Below are 18,624 nucleotides of genomic sequence, written 5' to 3' on the forward strand. Positions count from 1 at the left end.
GTTTTACTGATACAAAAACTTAAAATAATATTCAAAACATTAGAATTGAGGTATTGACAAAAATCATTCAAATCGGATTCATCCCCTCGCCAAACAAATAAAATATCATCAATGTACCGCCACCATTGCACCAGGTTCGCGCCCCAGCCATGTCCAGACCAGACATGGGATTCCTCCCATCTGGACATAAATGTATTCGCATAGCTGGGCGCGAACCTGGTGCCCATGGCAGTACCCACTAATTGCTTGTAAAATACCCCATCAAAATTGAAATAATTATTTCTCAATATAAAGGAAATACCCTCTAAAATAAATTTACTCAACAGTACTTCTGTATTTTCCTTTTGTAATGTACTCTCAATAGCTTTTATACCATCCTCATGTGAGATAATGGTATATAGAGATGATACATCAGCAGTAACAATAAAATAATTCTCCTCCCATTGTAAATCTATCAATTTGTTCAGTATGTCCTTAGTATCTCTTAGATGTGATCTTTGTTTAATAACTAAAGGCTGTAACTGATGATCTATGTAGGCCGACAGATTGGCAGTAATGGAATTTGTGCCTGCCACTATCGGTCTGTCTGGAGGGTTGTTAATGCATTTATGTATTTTTGGAAGCAAATACAATACAGGAACAGAATAGTTTTCATTAATCAAAAAATTGGAAACATCCACATTTAATACTCCCAAATCCACATATTTTTGTATAAGTTGTTGATAAGATTTAAAAATCGTTATTGAGGGGTCACTTTTTAATTTTACATAGGTGACATTATCTTGGAGTTGTCGGAGTCCTTCTTTTATATAAGCTGATTTATCCAAAATAACAATCCCCCCCCCTTATCTGCTTGCTTTATGATGATGTCTTTATTATCTTGGAGGGTTTTAAGAGCATTACGTTCGTTTTTATTCAAATTACTTTTTTTGTTGACATTTTTAATTTGATCAAAATCATCTCGAACACTTTTATAAAAGGTTTCCACAAAACATCCTCTACTATGAGTGGGATTGAATGTGGATTTCTTTTTAAATAATGTACCAAAAGGACAGATGTTAAGACATAGGCGGAATTGTTCTAGTAATATGAAATTTAAGGAACAAGCAGCCTCTATAAAAAATAATTTTATTAAGAAGGGTTACCAATCTACACAATTACAAAAAATTATAGATGATGTGGAGAAAAAAGATAGGAATGAATTACTTAAATTTAATGACAATACTGAAAATAGTACAGATTTTCAGATATGCTTTAGTACACAATTTAATCAGGAATATAGAAAAATTGAAAGGATTGTAAAGAAGAATTGGAACATCTTATTGAAGGATGATATATTGAAGGAAATATTACCATCACGGCCTAAATTTATTTATAGAAGGGCCCCGACTATTAAGGATAAAATTGTGTCTAGTGCCTTGCCTATGGATGGGAAACGATTTCTCCCTAGAAATAATGGTTTTTTTCGATGTGGAGACTGCAAGATGTGCAAAGCATGTCATAGCCCTTATCCTAAAATTACTGAGTTCATTGTTCAAAATAAGACAGTAAAAATTCGTGATTTTATTACGTGTAATACGGATTATGTAATATATGCTATCACATGTACATGTGATATGACATATATAGGGAAAACTAAAAGACGAGTTAAAATTAGGTGGGCAGAACATGTCCGAAACATTATTAATGGTAATATTAATCACCCATTTTCTTTACATTTTAAGGAGAAACATGATCAATCAGTAAAGGGGCTAAAAAGTTTTTTTGGGATAGCATGGGTTAAAAATAATTGGAGAACAAAAGATAGGGATATCAGGTTGGCGAAAACAGAAATGAGATATATACATGATTTGAATACTCTCAAACCCACAGGTCTTAACCATGAATTTGAGATTAGATGGTTTTTATAAGTGGTGATTTTTATATTTATATGTTTTTTATCGTGTTATATATGGATTTGTATTTATGTATTGTAATCATTGCTGATGTAATTTTATTTATTATATGTATATTTAGTTTGTAAAGATGAAAATCGGGTATATATGTGTGTTCTTTTCACCTTTTCCGGGTATTGGGACATGGAACGCATGTTTGCGTTCCACGCTATACACATAGACCTGGTCTTTCAGCTCCATCTTGGATTTAGAGTTTGGAACGCATGACTGCGTTCCATAAGGTGTAGCGGATCCGGAAGTTCCTTATTTATGAGGCCCCGATTGGTCACGTCGCGCTGGTCATGCTGAGCACGGGTGCCGCCGTGCCCGCTCAGCTGGTCGGGACTGAGGTTGTTGTGTGCGCAGACCTCTTGTTGGACCACGTGCTTATGAGGTGGAGGGGATTCCGGGTTGCACACAATTTCAGACACGCTAAGGGCGGGAATTCTCCTAGTCCTCGTGGTCCTAATGTCTCTACTTCCTGTTAAATGGGAGGATGTGATGTAATTATAGGCCCATATATGGCAATGGCATTATGGTTGCTATGACAACCCTACCCTATTTAACTAGGGCGGTGTCTTTCATTACTCAGGATTGCTTCAGTATACAAACACTGCAATTCAGGAATTAATCTACAAAGAGTGGTGAGTTATTACTTATAAGTTTGATGCATTTTTTATTATAATATATGGACATGAGAATTATGTCTTAATATATTATTCATTTATTTTAGTTTTTCATAACAACACTCTACTTGAAAAAGACGCCGCAGTGCGTCGAAACGCGTAGAAAAGAGTGTTATGCTATGGTCTCAGGAAGCCTATCCATATTTTGTGTTATACTGAATATACCCGGGTTCCATTTTCAGTGTTTCTTATGTCAATTATATGGTATGGCTACCTTTTACCTATGGTTTTAGTTGGTTGTAGTTTTTAATAAACATGTGTGAATATACCCATACCACAACCTTCTCCATATTTTTTCTTTTTTGACGTTGCATTATATTGGAGCTCATTGGAATATATCCATTTCTTACCTACACATTGGTATATTATTGGGACTAAAGAAACCTTTATGTGCTTTGCACCATCCTTTCTGAAGTAAGCATTCATGTGAGGATTCATTATATATATCCTACTTGTTCACGAGTTTGGGGTGTCTCTCGGATCGTTTTGAACTATTTCACTGGAATTTGGTACAGCATGTATCTTTGAAGAGGACCTATATGCACTGATCCTTTCTCCTACATCACCATTGGAACATTTTTTTGTGAAATAACTACACACCATTGTTAAAAATATATTTTCTTTTATTTTATATGAATGTCTTATGGCTTGAGGAAAAATTACTACCATCGTTATTTGAAGTTGAAAAAATCTGGAGCGCAAGTGAGATTGTTCAATTTTTCTTTTTGTATTTGTCTATATAAGTTTTGGTGACTTATTGAGAACGTCTTTGCTGCTGTAGAGTGTAGCGCCATTAGTTTAGATATAGTCTATTATCTAAGAGTAAAGGGGGGCTAGGTCTTCTGGATATTTTCACATTCTCTTGTACAGCCGCCTTTAGATACGCCTCGGACTGGTGTCTAGGTCAAGCTAACTTTATAAATCAACTTCTGGAAGAGGAATTATGCTCCGACAGCCTTGTTGCATTTACCTCATTCTAAGTTGTCAAAGGGAACCCTCCAAAATATATTTTTTTATAGACACATATAGGGCATGGTCCTATAGTCATAGAGATTTTAGTTCAAATCCTTGTATTACCAAATTTATACCATTCTGGGGTAACCCTGATTTTACTCCTTCATTTTCAAATTCTTATTATTTGCTGTGGAAACAAAGGGGATTGGCAGTTATTCGGAATGTATTTGATCCCGGCGGTAATCGTTATTCGTTTCAGCAGCTCAAAGACTTGTACAATATACCCAATTTACATTTATATATGTATTTACAAATCAGGCACTATATTCAAAGTAAAGTAAATTTTGGCCCATATGACTTGCTCTTACACTGTGAGTCACTAGCTCCTATATATTCAATCTTTACACTAGCTTCTACCCATAAATGTAAACTAAGTTTTTTGTACAATGACTTGCTGACACAAGATACCAATAAATTGTGGCATAAAGTCTGGTCCTCTTGGTCTCAGGATTTTCCTGATTTTACTTTCTCTGACCGAGTTATGAAACAGCTCCCATCCATCCTAAAGTGGCTGAAATCAGCTAAACTCCCAAGAAATTCATATTAAATTTCTTAACAGAGTCTATCTTTCCCAAGCGCATTGGAGCAGAATCACCAATTCAGACCCATACATTTGCCTGTTGTCCAAAATGCTCCTCATCTTCTAGCACATTTATCCATAACATTTGGCAATGCTCTAGGATCAAGAGATTTTGGTATAAAGTTCATAATTTTGTTCAACAGATTACAAAGAGCAATCTACCTTTTTCCTGGGAAGCATTCATACTAGCGGACTATTCTTCTTGGTCCCCAAATCGGATTTAAAAAAAAATTCTGCCATTATTAACGACCATTATAACCCTAGCCAAAAAAAATATTTGACAGTATTGGCTATCGAAAAAGGTCCCTTCTTTAGAAATGCTGAAGTTCGAATTGTTGAATATAATTCACTTTGATAGGCATACTACCCTTTTTGATATTGAAAAGGGAGTCAAGATATTTTTAGCAAAATGGGAAATGTACTGAGATGTTTTACCTACTACACTCTGACAAGATCATGAAAATTTTTGAAAATACCACCTGCTCTTTGCTGAGACAAATATCTTAACTGTTTGAATTGGGGTATGATGTTACCACATTATAAGTCTTTTTCTTGCTGGAGAATAGCTAATTGAATATATAGCTATTGTAAGTCTCTGACGATTATAAGACTGTTTCTACTCGATTTATTTTATTTCTCTTATTTTCTACTTTCTTATTTTATTATCTTGATTTCATTTTATTTTATTAACTCCGAGTCTATTGGTACCTATTAATACAGTTGTTATATTTGTTTTTTCTCTGTGAGTACAAATTTAGACTCCCTCTCGCCTTCCCCATAAAAAAAAAAAAAAATTCAGGTATTCAATATTTTCTACAATGGATGTATTTTATTGAATTTATATGTCTCTTATGATACAAGATATACATTTGTTGTAACACTTTTTACATTTGTGTAACTATGTTCTGAATACAATAAAAAGATGTTTTTTAAAAAAAAAAAAAAAACTATAACAAGAATAAAATGATGGCAGTAATACAAGAAATGACTATTCAACCTTCTGGATTACATTTTTTTTTTTAGAAATAATTTCCACTTGTAAACATGCAAAGTTTCTAGAGGGTAAATAAAGGATGGTTTAACGAGATCTAATTTCGGTCATTTCTGACCATCAGAATGAGAATAGCTAATCTGTGTGATGTCTCTGTCTACAAAGAGCTGTTTTCTGTGTAAAACATTTCCAACACTCACAACATTGATAATTGCCTCTCACCTGTGTGACTTCTCTGATGTGTAACTAGAGTTGATTTATGTGCAAAACATTTTCCACACTTAGAACATGGAAATGGTTTCTCACCTGTATGGCTTCTCTGATGCGCAACAAGATCTGATTTCACTGTAAAACATTTCCCACACTCAGAACATGGAAATGATTTCTCACCTGTGTGACTTCTCTGATGTATAATAAGAGCTAATTTCCGTGTAAAACATTTCCAACACTCAGAGCAGGAAAATAGTTTCTCCCCTGAGTGACTTCTCTGATGTCTAACAAGATTTGATTTCAATGTAAAACATTTCCCACACACAAAGCATGGAAATGGTTTCTCACCTGTGTGACTTCTCAGATGTCTAACAAATTGTGATTTGTGTGTAAAACATTTCTCACACTCAGAACATGGATATGATTTCTCATCTGTGTGACTTTTCTGATGTTTAATAAGATTTGATTTCCGTGTAAAACATTTCCCACACTTAGAACATGGAAATGGCCTCTCACCTGTGTGATTTCTTAGATGTCTAACAAGCTGTGATTTGTGTGTAATACATTTCCCACACTCAGGGCATGGAAATGGTTTCTCACCTGTGTGACATCTCTGATGTGTAACAAGATGTGATTTCCTTGTAAAACATTTCCCACACTCAGTACATGGAAATGGTCTCTCACCTGCCTTAGCTGGCTGATGAGTAATCCGCTTTGTATTCTGTGTGAAACATTTGGCTTCTATAGAAGATAGAAATATTTTACCTACTCTAAGAGCTGTAAGAGATGTACCAGGAGAACATTCCTCATGAGCAGTATCAGGAGATACATCTGCACTGTGAGGTACTGGATGTATAATTGGGGTTATGGGGTTTTCTCCCGGAGAATCCTCTCTGATGTCATTATCTTTTATTTCACAATCTGGAGACAAAATTAGATTTTCCTTCAAGATATTCCTTCTGTTACCTCCATCTGCTGGGAATAAAATAAATATATGACTAATGCCCCATAAATGTCATATTAGACAGGTGTTTGCATAACATTACAGCTGAAACATACGAAGAAAACACTGCTGCCTCAAGGCGTAACTGCGGCAATGCAGAGATATCCCTTGTATAAGTAATATTTATGTAATTTGCAGGCTCAGAGCAGCAGGTGCTGGGTGTACAGTGCATCTGGAAAGTATTCACAACGCTTCACTTTTCCACATTTTGTTATGTTACAGCCTTATTCCAAAATGGAACAAATTAATTTTTGTCCTCAAAATTCTATACACAATACCCCATAATGACAACGTGTAAAAAGTTTTTTTGCAATTCTTGCAGATTTAATAAAAAAAAAAAAAAGCTAAGAAATCACATGTACATAAGTATCACAACCTTTGCTCAATACTTTGTTGATGCACCTTTGGCAGCAATTACAGCCTCATGTCTTTTTGAATATGATGCCACAAGCTTGGCACACCTATCTTTGGGCAGTTTCGCCCATTCCTCTTTGCAGCACCTCTCAAGCTCCATCAGGTTGGATGGGAAGCATCGGCGCACAGCCATTTTCATATCTCTCCAGCGATGTTCAATCGGATTCAAGTCTGGGCTCTGACTGGGCCACTCAAGGACATTCACAGAGTTGTCCTGAAGCCACTCCTTTGATATCTTGACTGTGTGCTTAGGGTCGTTGTTCTGCTGAAAGATGAACAGTCGCCCCAGTCTGAGGTCAATAGCGCTCTGGAGCAGGTTTTCATCCAGGATGTCTCTGTACATTACTGCATTCATCTTTCCCTCTATCCTAACTAGTCTCCCAGTTCCTGCCACTGAAAAACATCCCCACAGCATGATGCTGCCACCACCATGCTTCACTGTAGGGATGGTATTGGCCTTGTGATGAGAGGTGCCTGGTTTCCTCCAAACATAACGCCTGGCATTCATGCCATAGAGTTCAAACTTTGGGCCTGATTCAGACCCACTCGCGAGCGGCTGTCCGCTCGCAAGTGGGTCGATGTTATGCACTGAGCATGCGCACGATGGAGGGAGCTCCGTCGTGCGCATGCGCCAGACGCGACGAGCGAAGGAAAGTCCTTCGCTCGTTGTGTCCGATCAAAGGGGGCGTGCTGTCAATGTTGATTGACAGCACGCCCCCTTTGGTGGGCGTGCCGGGGGCGTGCCTCCCTGATGGGGGCGTTCCCATGGGAACGCCTCCCGTCAGAAGCCGGCCCACTGACATCACTAGTGATGTCAGTGGGAGTGATTTTGGCTCTGATAGAGCCAAAATCATTCCGGAGCTTGCGGTTGAAAACCTCAACCGCAGGCTCCGGCTCGCAATTTCGATGGTCGCGATGGTCTCGACCATCGCGGCCATCACAAAGCACGCTCGTATAGCCTGTGGGCTATACGAGCGTCCAGGAGGACGCTCCATGAAAATGGAGCCCGGCCCTCATTCAGAGCGTGCGCTCTGCTCAGAGCGTACGGCTCTGAATGAGGGCCTTTGTCTCATCAGACCAGAAAGTCCTTCAGGTGCATTTTGGCAAACTCCAAGTGGGCTGCCATGTGCTTTTTACTAAGGAATGGCTTCTGCCTGGCCCCTCTACCATACAGGCCTGATTGGTGGATTGCTGCAGAGATGGTTATCCTTCTGGAAGGTTCTCCTATCTCCACAGAGAAATGCTGTAGCTGACAGAGTGACCATCGGGTTCTTGGTCACCTCCCTGACTAGGGCCCTTCCTCCCCGATCGCTGTTTAGATGGCCAGCCAACTCTAGGAAGAGTCCTGGTGGTTCCGAATTTCTTCCATTTACAGATGATGGAGGCCACTGTGCTCATTGGGACTGTCAAAGCAGCAGATATTTTTCTGAACCCTTCCCCAGATTTGTGCCTCGAGACAATCCTGTCTCGGAGGTCTACAGACAATTCCTTGGACTTCATGCTTGGTTTGTGCTCTGACATGCACTATCAAGTGTAGGACCTTATATAGACAGGTGTATGCCTTTCCAATTCATGTCCAATCAACTGAATTTACCACACATGGATTCCAATTAAGTTGTAGGAACATCTCAAGGATGATCAGTGGAAACGGGATGCACCTGAGCTCAATTTTGAGCTTCATGGCAAAGGCCATGAATACTTATGTACATGTGATTTCTTAAGGTGCATACACACGTAACGATTTTTTGAACGATCTAACTATGACGACATCGTTATCGTTCAATCGTTGAAAAAATCGTTCAGTTTCTGAGTTATAACGATGAACGATTATCGTTCATACACGTTCCAGTTTGTAGTTCATTCTGACTGACCAACTGAACAATTTTCATTAAGGGAAGTTACAAAAATCGTTTGTAGTTCAAAACATTCATTACACTTTAAAAAATTTGACAGATAATCTGATAGAAAAGCGTTCATAAAATCGTTGGTAACAAAATCGTTTGTGTGTGTGTATGCAGCTTTAGTGTTTTTTTTTTTTAAATTAAATTTGCAAAAATCTCAAAAAAACTTTACAAGTTGTCAGTATGGGGAATTGTGTGTAGAATTTTGAGGACAACATTTTATTTATTCCATTTTGGAATAAGGCTGTAACATAACAAAATGTGGAAACAGTGAAGCGTTGTGAATACTTTCCGGCTGCACTGTATATATGATCACAAGTGTGTACTATGTATATGTAGCCATAGCTTGTTCTCCTCATAGTAATTACTACAGAGACAGAGAGCACACATCATACACACATCACTGTCACCACATGTCTGAGGGAGACACCAGTGTGTACTATTGTATATGTAGCCATAGCTTGTTCTCCTCATAGTAATTACTACAAAGGCAGAGAGCACACATCATACACATCACTGTCACCACATGTCTGAGGGAGACACCGGTGTGTACTATTGTATATGTAGCCATAGCTTGTTCTCCTCATAGTAATTACTACAAAGGCAGAGAGCACACATCATACACATCACTGTCACCACATGTCTGAGGGAGAGACCGGTGTGTACTATGTATATGTAGCCATAGCTTGTTCTCCTCATAGTAATTACTACAGAGACAGAGAGCACACATCATACACACATCACTGTCACCACATGTCTGAGGGAGACACCAGTGTGTACTATTGTATATGTAGCCATAGCTTGTTCTCCTCATAGTAATTACTACAAAGGCAGAGAGCACACATCATACACATCACTGTCACCACATGTCTGAGGGAGACACCGGTGTGTACTATTGTATATGTAGCCATAGCTTGTTCTCCTCATAGTAATTACTACAAAGGCAGAGAGCACACATCATACACATCACTGTCACCACATGTCTGAGGGAGAGACCGGTGTGTACTATGTATATGTAGCCATAGCTTGTTCTCCTCATAGTAATGACTACAGAGGCAGAGAGCACACATCATATACCCATCACTGTAACTACATGTCTGAGGGAGACACAGGTGTGTACTATGTATATGTAGCCATAGCTTGTTCTCATAGTAATTACTACAGAGGCAGAGACCACACATCATACACACATCACTGTCACCACATGTCTGAGGGAGACACCAGTGTGTACTATGTATATGTAGCCATAGCATGTTCTCCTCATTGTAATTACTACAGAGGCAGAGAGCACACATCATACACACATCACTGTCACCACATGTCTGAGGGAGACACCGGTGTGTACTATGTATATGAAGCCATAGCTTGTTCTCCTCATAGTAATTACTACAGAGACACACAGGCCAGCACTCTGGGTAGTCTATTATGGTAAGCCCGCAGCGCCAAGGCTCGTCTTCTGCATCTTGGCACATTAGCCCACTGTATGTGCCATGAAGTTAAGTATACAATTACACAAGTTGTTGACCAAGCAGCATTATGGGGAAGTCTTGTCAGCGGACACTAAAGCACTGAGCCAGTGAGAGGTGGATAGAGCACAGGGGACGATTGAGACCCGTTTACTAGGCTACGTTCATTTGTCGCTGGCCGATTTTTGCATTGTGCGCATGCGTTTAAGTCGCAGAGCGTGCGTGAGCCAGTCATAGTGTCATCGGGAAGCGATCGTTTGAAGTTCACAGACTGCCCGCTACTTTGAGTGACAGAGCCATTTGTGGGTGGTGATGGGTTGGTCTTTGAAAACTGGGGAGTGGATGTGCGAACGCAGGCGTGTCAGTGTGTTCTAACAGCGTTTAATAGGCGTGCATAATTAACATGGAAGTGTCATTGTACACATCACCTGGTTGTATATCAGCCTGCAGTGATCGCAGTGCTTGCGGCAGGGCAGAGTCTAACTCAAGGGCTGCATGCAGCTCCGATGGCTCTCGATGTTACTGATAAAGCACACGCTTCCTGGATATGATGTGTGCTGTGAAGGGAAAGGGGACGTCTTTCTACTGGCGTGCGATCACTCTGCCGTCACTCTCTAAGACATAGAGGGCGTGCTTATGCCTTGCCATCATGTAGCTGAATTTGCATACTCTACGAACGAATGATCACAGCTAGCGAACAGGTCTGAATCGGGCCCACAGTCTGAATAGTAGCCAAAAATGTTGGTGGGTAAATCTTCAAAATATAAGCTGTTGTTCATTCAGTTGGCCACCAGGGAATAGCAACGTGGCACAGAGAGCTTGTAATAGCTGAAGACTGTGTTTGGCCTCCTACAGAGACACGAACAGCCTTAAAGAAGCGAAGTGGACAAAATTACATAACGGCCAGTAGATAAAGTTGTGCCCTGAGGTAACTAAAGAGCTGCAGATCGCCGGCGAGATACAGGGGGCCCATCAAAGCTGACCAGAATCTGGAATCTGAGGAAGGTGAAGATGCTCCGCAGTGTGGACTGTGGAGCCACAAATAAAAAAAACAGGCACCACCGTGCAGCCATAGGCAGTGTGTCCAGAGAGGGAGAGAGGAAAGTGCAGACAGACGCGTGCCGTGTGGGACTGAAGCTGGGGTAGGCCCTGTTAATGTAGTTGTGGATGTCCAAGGTCCGCACCCCCAGCGATTAGGGACAACCAGCAGCCATATGTTCTCGGAAAGTAGGCAGAGGACCCCCTGGATATGATAAGGTTTGAATAGCCCGGCAATACGCGCTATAAAGTCCCGGTGTAGCGGAGCTTATGGCAACCACGCCAGGTCCATTTTATGTCAAGCCACGTCCCTTATTTCCCTTATTATTAACTTTGTCCTGCTCATAAAACACATTGGTATGAAGTAATGTACAAGGTCTAAGTTTAGCATGCAAATATGTGTGTGATAGGTAGGATAAATGTGATCAGGTGCGGTAATGGACCTTGTCTAAGTGTTCTCAGCAGAAAAGGAAAGTATTTAGTCAGGATTACAAAGTGAACAATCATAGACAAATAACACGGAGTTCTAAGCAGCTGTAAGTAAGGGAGGTGCACTGGTGTTTGCCGAATAAATGGTGCCAACTCTGTGGCCCGGGAAGTTACATGGAAGCCCCCCCTCGATGCTAGCTACCTTCATTGTGCCCAAGCATTTCTAGTAATGGGCCAAGAGCTCTTCATTGCATCATGGTATGATTGAAAAAGATGGCAGTGTCAAAAATGTGAACACCCCGAACAGGATCTCAACCGCAAAAGGACCCCACCCAGAACAGGACCCCACCATTTGTTGCAGCACATGATCTACTATATAACATAATTCATTAAATTTGTATATCTAATAACATGAAGTTACTATAGGACCAGTCATTTCAGTCTCTGTAGTGGTCATGTAGTGTTACAGGGGCTCATTAGATAGGAGGACTTATGGTTTTACCTTGCTACATCCTTTTCCTTAGCTCCATAGGGGGCACAGGGAAAATGATGGATATTGCCTGGAGAGGAGAGTCTGGGCACCAAACAGTTCATTTTAATTACCCAGCAAACCAGGTCTCCCTCTGTCCTACACCCCACCCCTAGCCAGCCAATTACATTAGCAAGCCCGCTGCAAGGAGCAAGGAAAAGAGAGGGAGTAGAAAAACCAGAGGAGAAGGTATCAAAGGCATAGAATTGGATGAAAGTAGGGGCAGAGGACCACGTGGCAGCCTTCCTGCAGAAACACCACATTGAGCTGCACACAAGGCTGCCACCGACCTAGTGGAATTAGTAAGGGCAGGAAGATCCACTGCAGAGTAGGTGTGGTGGATAATCAAGCAGATCCACCTGAATGAACAGAGAATCAGTTCTGCGCAGATCTCTGGTTCTGGCTACGTAAATCCGGAGAGCCCTCTGGTGAAGAACACAGAACACTGAAAGTTGGCACCACAATCTCCTGGTTAATGTGGAACTGAGATATAACCTTGGGTAGGTAACCCAAGCAAATCTTCAAGACAGCCCGATCTGAATGGAAGACCAGAAAGGGGGAGCGACAAAAGGCGCTGAAGTTGGACACTCGCCGGGCTGACGCAAAGACAAGTAAGTAGACAGTCTTCCATGTAAGCCAACAAATGTCCGCCGTATCCAAGGGCTCAAAAGAAGCCAACTGGAGAGTCCAAAAAATCAACGAAAGATTCCATAGAGCTACTAGAGGAATAAACCGTGCTGCACATGGAGGATGCCCTGAAAAAATGTCCGTATGTCCGGTAAGAGCGCAATCTGCCGCTGAAAGAATCAGATAAGGCCGAGACCTGTAGTTTCAAAGAAGAGAGCTGGAGGCCCGAATCCAGACCCACCTGCAGAAAAGCGTGAACTCTAGAGAGCCGGAAGGACAGAGGATCAATCCTCTGTCCTTCCGGCTCTCTAGATTTCACGCTTTTCTGAACATCACCCAAAGTAGGTCCGAAAACACAGTAATAAATCTTTGCCGAAGAAGGTATCTGGGCATTAACCATAGTACAGGTAACTTTCCTGGAAATCCCCTTTGCTCTCATAATGGATGTCTCAAGCCAACCAGTAAAATCAAGACGGGCCAGATCTAGATGGAAGCATGGACCCGGAGATAGAAGATCCGGTTGCAGAAGCAGACGAGCGTCGATGGAGAGGCCCAGAAGATCCAACGTACCACACACGCTGTGGCCAATTCGGAGCCACCAGGATCACTGTGCTGCCCTCCAATTTGACCTTGCGGAGAACCTGCTGAGTCGAGATTGGAGAAAAGACGTAGATGAGCGGGAACATCCACGGTACTGCCAGAGCACCCACCAGGAGTGTTCTGGGATCCCTGGTGCAGGAACCATACCTCAACAACTAGTGGTTGTGCTGAGATGCCATCATATCTATGCGTGGTAGGCCAGATCAAAATATCGACGTTAGCATCGCGACCGCCTGGCATCCTGAAGGTAAGGATTCAGGTAAGTAGGGTAAAGCCGCCACCGCTACAAGCAGTGTTCCTATTCTAAATGCCCTGGTGGTCTAGAGTACAAAGCAGGTATCCCTGGACCTTCACTATACGAGCACCACTAGCGATCTCCATACCGATTGTGTAAAGCCGCAAGTATGTGGCTCGGTGTAAGCAGGGAGCCGCGCTTACCTGGCCTCCCTTGTGTCCGGCTGTGGCTGCGGGCTCCGGAAGGGGTGTGCAAAATGCTATGGAGCCAGCGGCATAGTCTCCAACCCAGTTGTCGATGCTGCCACCCCGGCACTGGGGTTGCTGGAGTGGCAGTGAGAGAGTGCATAGGAAGCCTTTCACTGTCCGCTGTCTAAACAATAAAAATAAAACAAAAAGTACGGGGGACAACTTAAAAAGTCAACCTAGTAAATGATACCTGCTCCTGCAGTCACCAAACTGAAAACTGGCTGGCAGTCGGCTGGGAGCGGGGTATAGGAGAGAGGGCTGTTGAGCAATTAAAATTAACTGTTTAGTGCCTAGACTTTCCGCTACAGGCGATACTCATCATCCTCCCTGCCCTCCCTAATGGAGCAATAAGAAAGGATACAATTCATCCAGACACACAGACTTAGAAAGCCCTCACACCCTAATATTGTTCTACCAGTGATGACTTCTAAAATGTTTAAATGCTGGAGAGCAGGAGTCTAATAGGGGCTGATGGCTCCTGATGTATGAGATACACCAAAGAGTGTGGGGAGGAGACTGGTGAGATTTCTTGGCTGGTAACACACAGTGACATGATGTGAGGGGGAGAGCAGGACTATAATAAATCTGATGGCTCCGGATGTACGAGATACACCAGAGAGTGTGGGGAGGAGACTGGTCAGATCTCTGGGCTGGTAACACACAGTGATATGATGTGACGGGGAGAGCAGGAGTATAATAAGGGCTGATGGTTCCTGACTCCCCCACTTGACAGATACATTTCAATCATTAGTATGTACTGACAGAGGAGGGTATAGGATAAGAGATTGTTGTAGTGACTGACAGGAGAATATGTGTCTATTTTCTATAATAAGTGTTTATTACTCACCTGTGCTATCTGTAGGGATTTCTTGATCTTTACACTGCTGATCACTCCTCACAAACGTCTCTTCTCCCTCTGTAGCTTCTGCCTTCATATCAGTCACACACGTCTCTTCTTCACCCTCTATATCTTCTGCCTTCATATCAGTCACATACGTCTCTCCATCACCAGCTATATCTTCTGCCTTCATATCAGTCACATACATCTCGTCTTCTCCCTGTACATCTTCTGCCTTTATATCAGTGACATACATCTCTCCTTCACCCTCTATATCTTCTGCCTTCATATCAGTCACATACGTCTCTCCTTCTCCCTCTATATATTCTGCCTTCATATCAGTCACATAAGTCTCTCCTTCTCCCTCTGTATCCTCTGCCTTCATATCAGTCACATACGTCTCTTCTTCTTCCTCTGTATCTTCTGCCTTTATATCAGTGACATACGTCTCTCCTTCTCCCTCTATATATTCTGCCTTTATATCAGTCACATACGGCTCTTCTTCCTCTACCATAACAACAGGCAGATTTTCACTCTAAAAATAAAAACACTTTAATAATGTCCACCTTCATTAATTGAGACTAAACAGTACAATATCAGTGTAAAAGATACACACAGCTTCTCTATAGATCACATAGTGACAGTCACTTTGGTATATTGGTGAAACCCTAAATCCCATCTACCTGATGCTCCGGTGGGGTTCTGTGATTCTCCTCTGTACAATTATGTTGATAGAGAGGACGGGGACAACTCTCTGGGGTATTTCTATTACTGGGTCCATCTGTAGGCGACACACAGTGACTGAGTACATTGGATATATGTGATTATAAGATAATGTGTGTATATGGGGGGGCCCACATACCTGCTCTCCCCTGTACAATAAATTACAATCTCCTCTTACCCAGTGATGTGAGGGGCCGGTGATGCTCCATCATCACATCCTTGTACAGACCCCTGTGTTCCTATATACTTATATACTTCCCCTCCTGCATGGAGACATAGACAGTGACATCCTGACACCTTATAGGAACCTGACACACACAATGTAACAGCCATCACCCAGACACATCCCCTGTTACTGTATAATATCCCATTCCCAGCAGTCACCTCTCCAGTCAGCAGCTGAATGATCCTATTGGTGAGTTCCAGGATCTTCTGGTCATTGTCTTTCTCAGGTATCAGTGAGTGAGGCGGAGGCACCGTGATGGGGCTCTTGGTCCTACTCAGTCCTCCTGACACATGGGGACGGCTGCTGGATGTCTCATACTCACCGAATGTCTTCTTCACTACTGTGTAACCCTGTGTATTGGGAAAGACATCAAAAAAAGGTTATACTAAACTCATCATATATGGGGCTAAATCTAATATGTTCTGATCTTCAGCCACTGTGGGTATTTACCTCCCCAGTCATGTCCCTGTATTATTACTATAGATATGTGATGTAATTATGAAACTCTAATGCTTCCCTCACCTCCCCAGTCATGTACCTGTATTATTACTAAGGATATACAGTCAGGTCCATAAATATTGGGACATTGACAGAATTTTCAGATTTTGGCCTCTATTCACCACCACAATGGTTTTGAAATGAAACAAACAAGATGTGCTTTAACTGCAGACTTTCAGATTTAATTTGAGGGTAATTACATCCAAATCGGGTGAACGGTGTAGGAATTACAACAGTTTCAATATGTGCCTCCCACTTTCTAAGGGACCAAAAGTAATGGGACTATCAACTCAAAAGCTATTTCATGGACAGGTGTAAGCTATTCCCTCATTATTTCATTATCAATTAAGCAGGTAAAAGGTCTGGAGTTGATTCTTGGTGTGACATTTGCATTTGGAATCAGTTGCTGTCGACTCTCAATATGAGATCCAAAGAGCTGTCACTATCAGTGAAGCAAGCCATCATTAGGCTGAAAAATCAAAACAAACCCATCAGATAGATGGCAAAAACATTAGGTGTGGCCAAATCAACTGTTTGGAACATTCTTAAAAAGAAAGAACGCAGCGGAGAGCTCAGCAACACCAAAAGACCCGGAAGACCACGGAAAACAACTGTAGTGGATGACAAAAGAATTATTTCCTTGGTGAAGAAAAACCCCTTCACAACAGTTGGCCAAATCAAGAACACTCTCCAGGAGGTAGATGTATATGTGTCAAAGTCAGCAATCAAGAGAAGACTTCACAAGAGTGAATATAGAGGGTTCACCACAAGATGCAAACACTTGGTGACCAACAAAAACAGGAAGACCAGATTAGAGTTTGCCAAACAACATCTAAAAAAGCCATTACAGTTCTGGAACAACATCCTATGGACAGATGAGACAAAGATCAACTTGTACCAGAGTGATGGGAAGAGAAGGAAAGGAACTGCTCATGATCCAAAACATACCACCTCATCAGTGAAGCATGGTGGTTGTAGTGTCATGGCGTGGGCATGTATGGCTGCCAATGGAACTGGTTCCCTTGTATTTATTGATGATGTGACTGCTGACAAAAGCAGCAGAATGAATTCTGAAGTGTTTCGAGCAATATTATATGCTCATATTCAGTCAAATACTTCAGAACTCATTGGACGGCGCTTCACATTGCAGATGGACAATGACCCAAAGCATACTGCAAAAGCAAACAAAGAGTTTTTTAAGGCTAAAAAGTGGAATGTTATGCAATGGCCAAGTCAATCCCCTGACCTGAATCCGATTGAGCATGCATTTCACTTGATGAAGACAAAACTGAAGGGAAAATGCCCCAAGAACAAGCAGGAACTGAAGACATTTGCAGTAGAGGCCTGGCAGAGCATCACCAGGGATGAAACCCAGCGTCTGGTGATGTCTATGCATTCCAGACTTCAGGTTTGCAACAAAGTATTAAAAAGTGAAAGTTAGATTTAGGATTGTTTAGTTTGTCCCATTACTTTTGGCCCCTTAAAAAGTGGGAAGCACATATAGAAACCGTTGTAATTCCTACACCGTTCACCTGATTTGGATGTAATTACCCTCAAATTAAATCTGAAAGTCTGCAGTTAAATCACATCTTGTTTGTTTCATTTCAAAGCCATTGTGGTGGTGAATAGAGGCCAAAATATGAAAATTCTGTCAATGTCCCAATATTTATGGACCTGACTGTAAGTGATGTCACAGTGACACCCCAGATCCCTTCACCTCCCCCGTCATTTCCCTGTATTATTACTATAGATATATGTGATGTCACTGTGACACTCCCAGTCATGTCCCTGTATTATTACTATAGATATAAGTGATGTCACTGTGACACCCTCAGACCCTCTCACATCCCCAGTCATGTCCCTGTATTATTACTATAGATATAAGTGATGTCACAGTGACACTCCCAGACCCGCTAACCTCCCCAGTCAGCAGGTAGATGATTTCCAGGGTGAGATTTAGAATCCTCTCAGTCATGTGACTCATGTCCGTGCCCATCCTCAATGATCAGTGATTTATACAGGACACGTGTCACCCTCACGTGACTTCTAGTAAAGACTCTCTGGTTCTTCACGTGTCTAGGAATAAATGTAATATTTATAATAAATGACATGTAACTTTCAAACAAGAACCACTGATTAACTATTAAGCCCTCCTCTTCCCCGAGCCATATCAAACACATGATACACACTGATCATCACTATACACAGGTCAGACTGATATCACACAGCTGATACACACTGATCACTATACATAGATGACACTGATATCACACACCTGATACACACTAATCACTATACACAGGTCAGACTGATATCACACACCTGATACACACTGATCACTATACAGTTACACAGGTCACACTAATATCACACACCTGATACACACTGATCACTATACACAAGTCACACTGATATCACACACCTGATACACACT

General features: G+C 41.6%; 1 pseudogene across 1 annotated transcript in view; it reads right to left on the reverse strand.

Moving 5' to 3' along the window:
* LOC148436177 (uncharacterized) overlaps positions 1-18,624 on the reverse strand; it is a 74,124-nt pseudogene that overhangs the window by 52,448 nt on the left and 3,052 nt on the right. Inside the window, exons 2-7 of the transcript XR_015876497.1 lie at positions 18,109-18,266; positions 15,851-16,042; positions 15,645-15,729; positions 15,427-15,524; positions 14,753-15,278; positions 5,428-6,390 (exon numbers count right to left, since the gene is read on the reverse strand). The product of XR_015876497.1 is annotated as an uncharacterized LOC148436177 (transcript). The remainder of the gene's footprint in view (positions 1-5,427; positions 6,391-14,752; positions 15,279-15,426; positions 15,525-15,644; positions 15,730-15,850; positions 16,043-18,108; positions 18,267-18,624) is intronic.

Source organism: Taudactylus pleione, unplaced genomic scaffold (genome assembly GCF_031769625.1).
Source record: "Taudactylus pleione unplaced genomic scaffold, aTauple2 ptg001919l, whole genome shotgun sequence".
In the NCBI taxonomy this organism is placed as follows: Eukaryota; Metazoa; Chordata; class Amphibia; order Anura; family Myobatrachidae; genus Taudactylus; species Taudactylus pleione.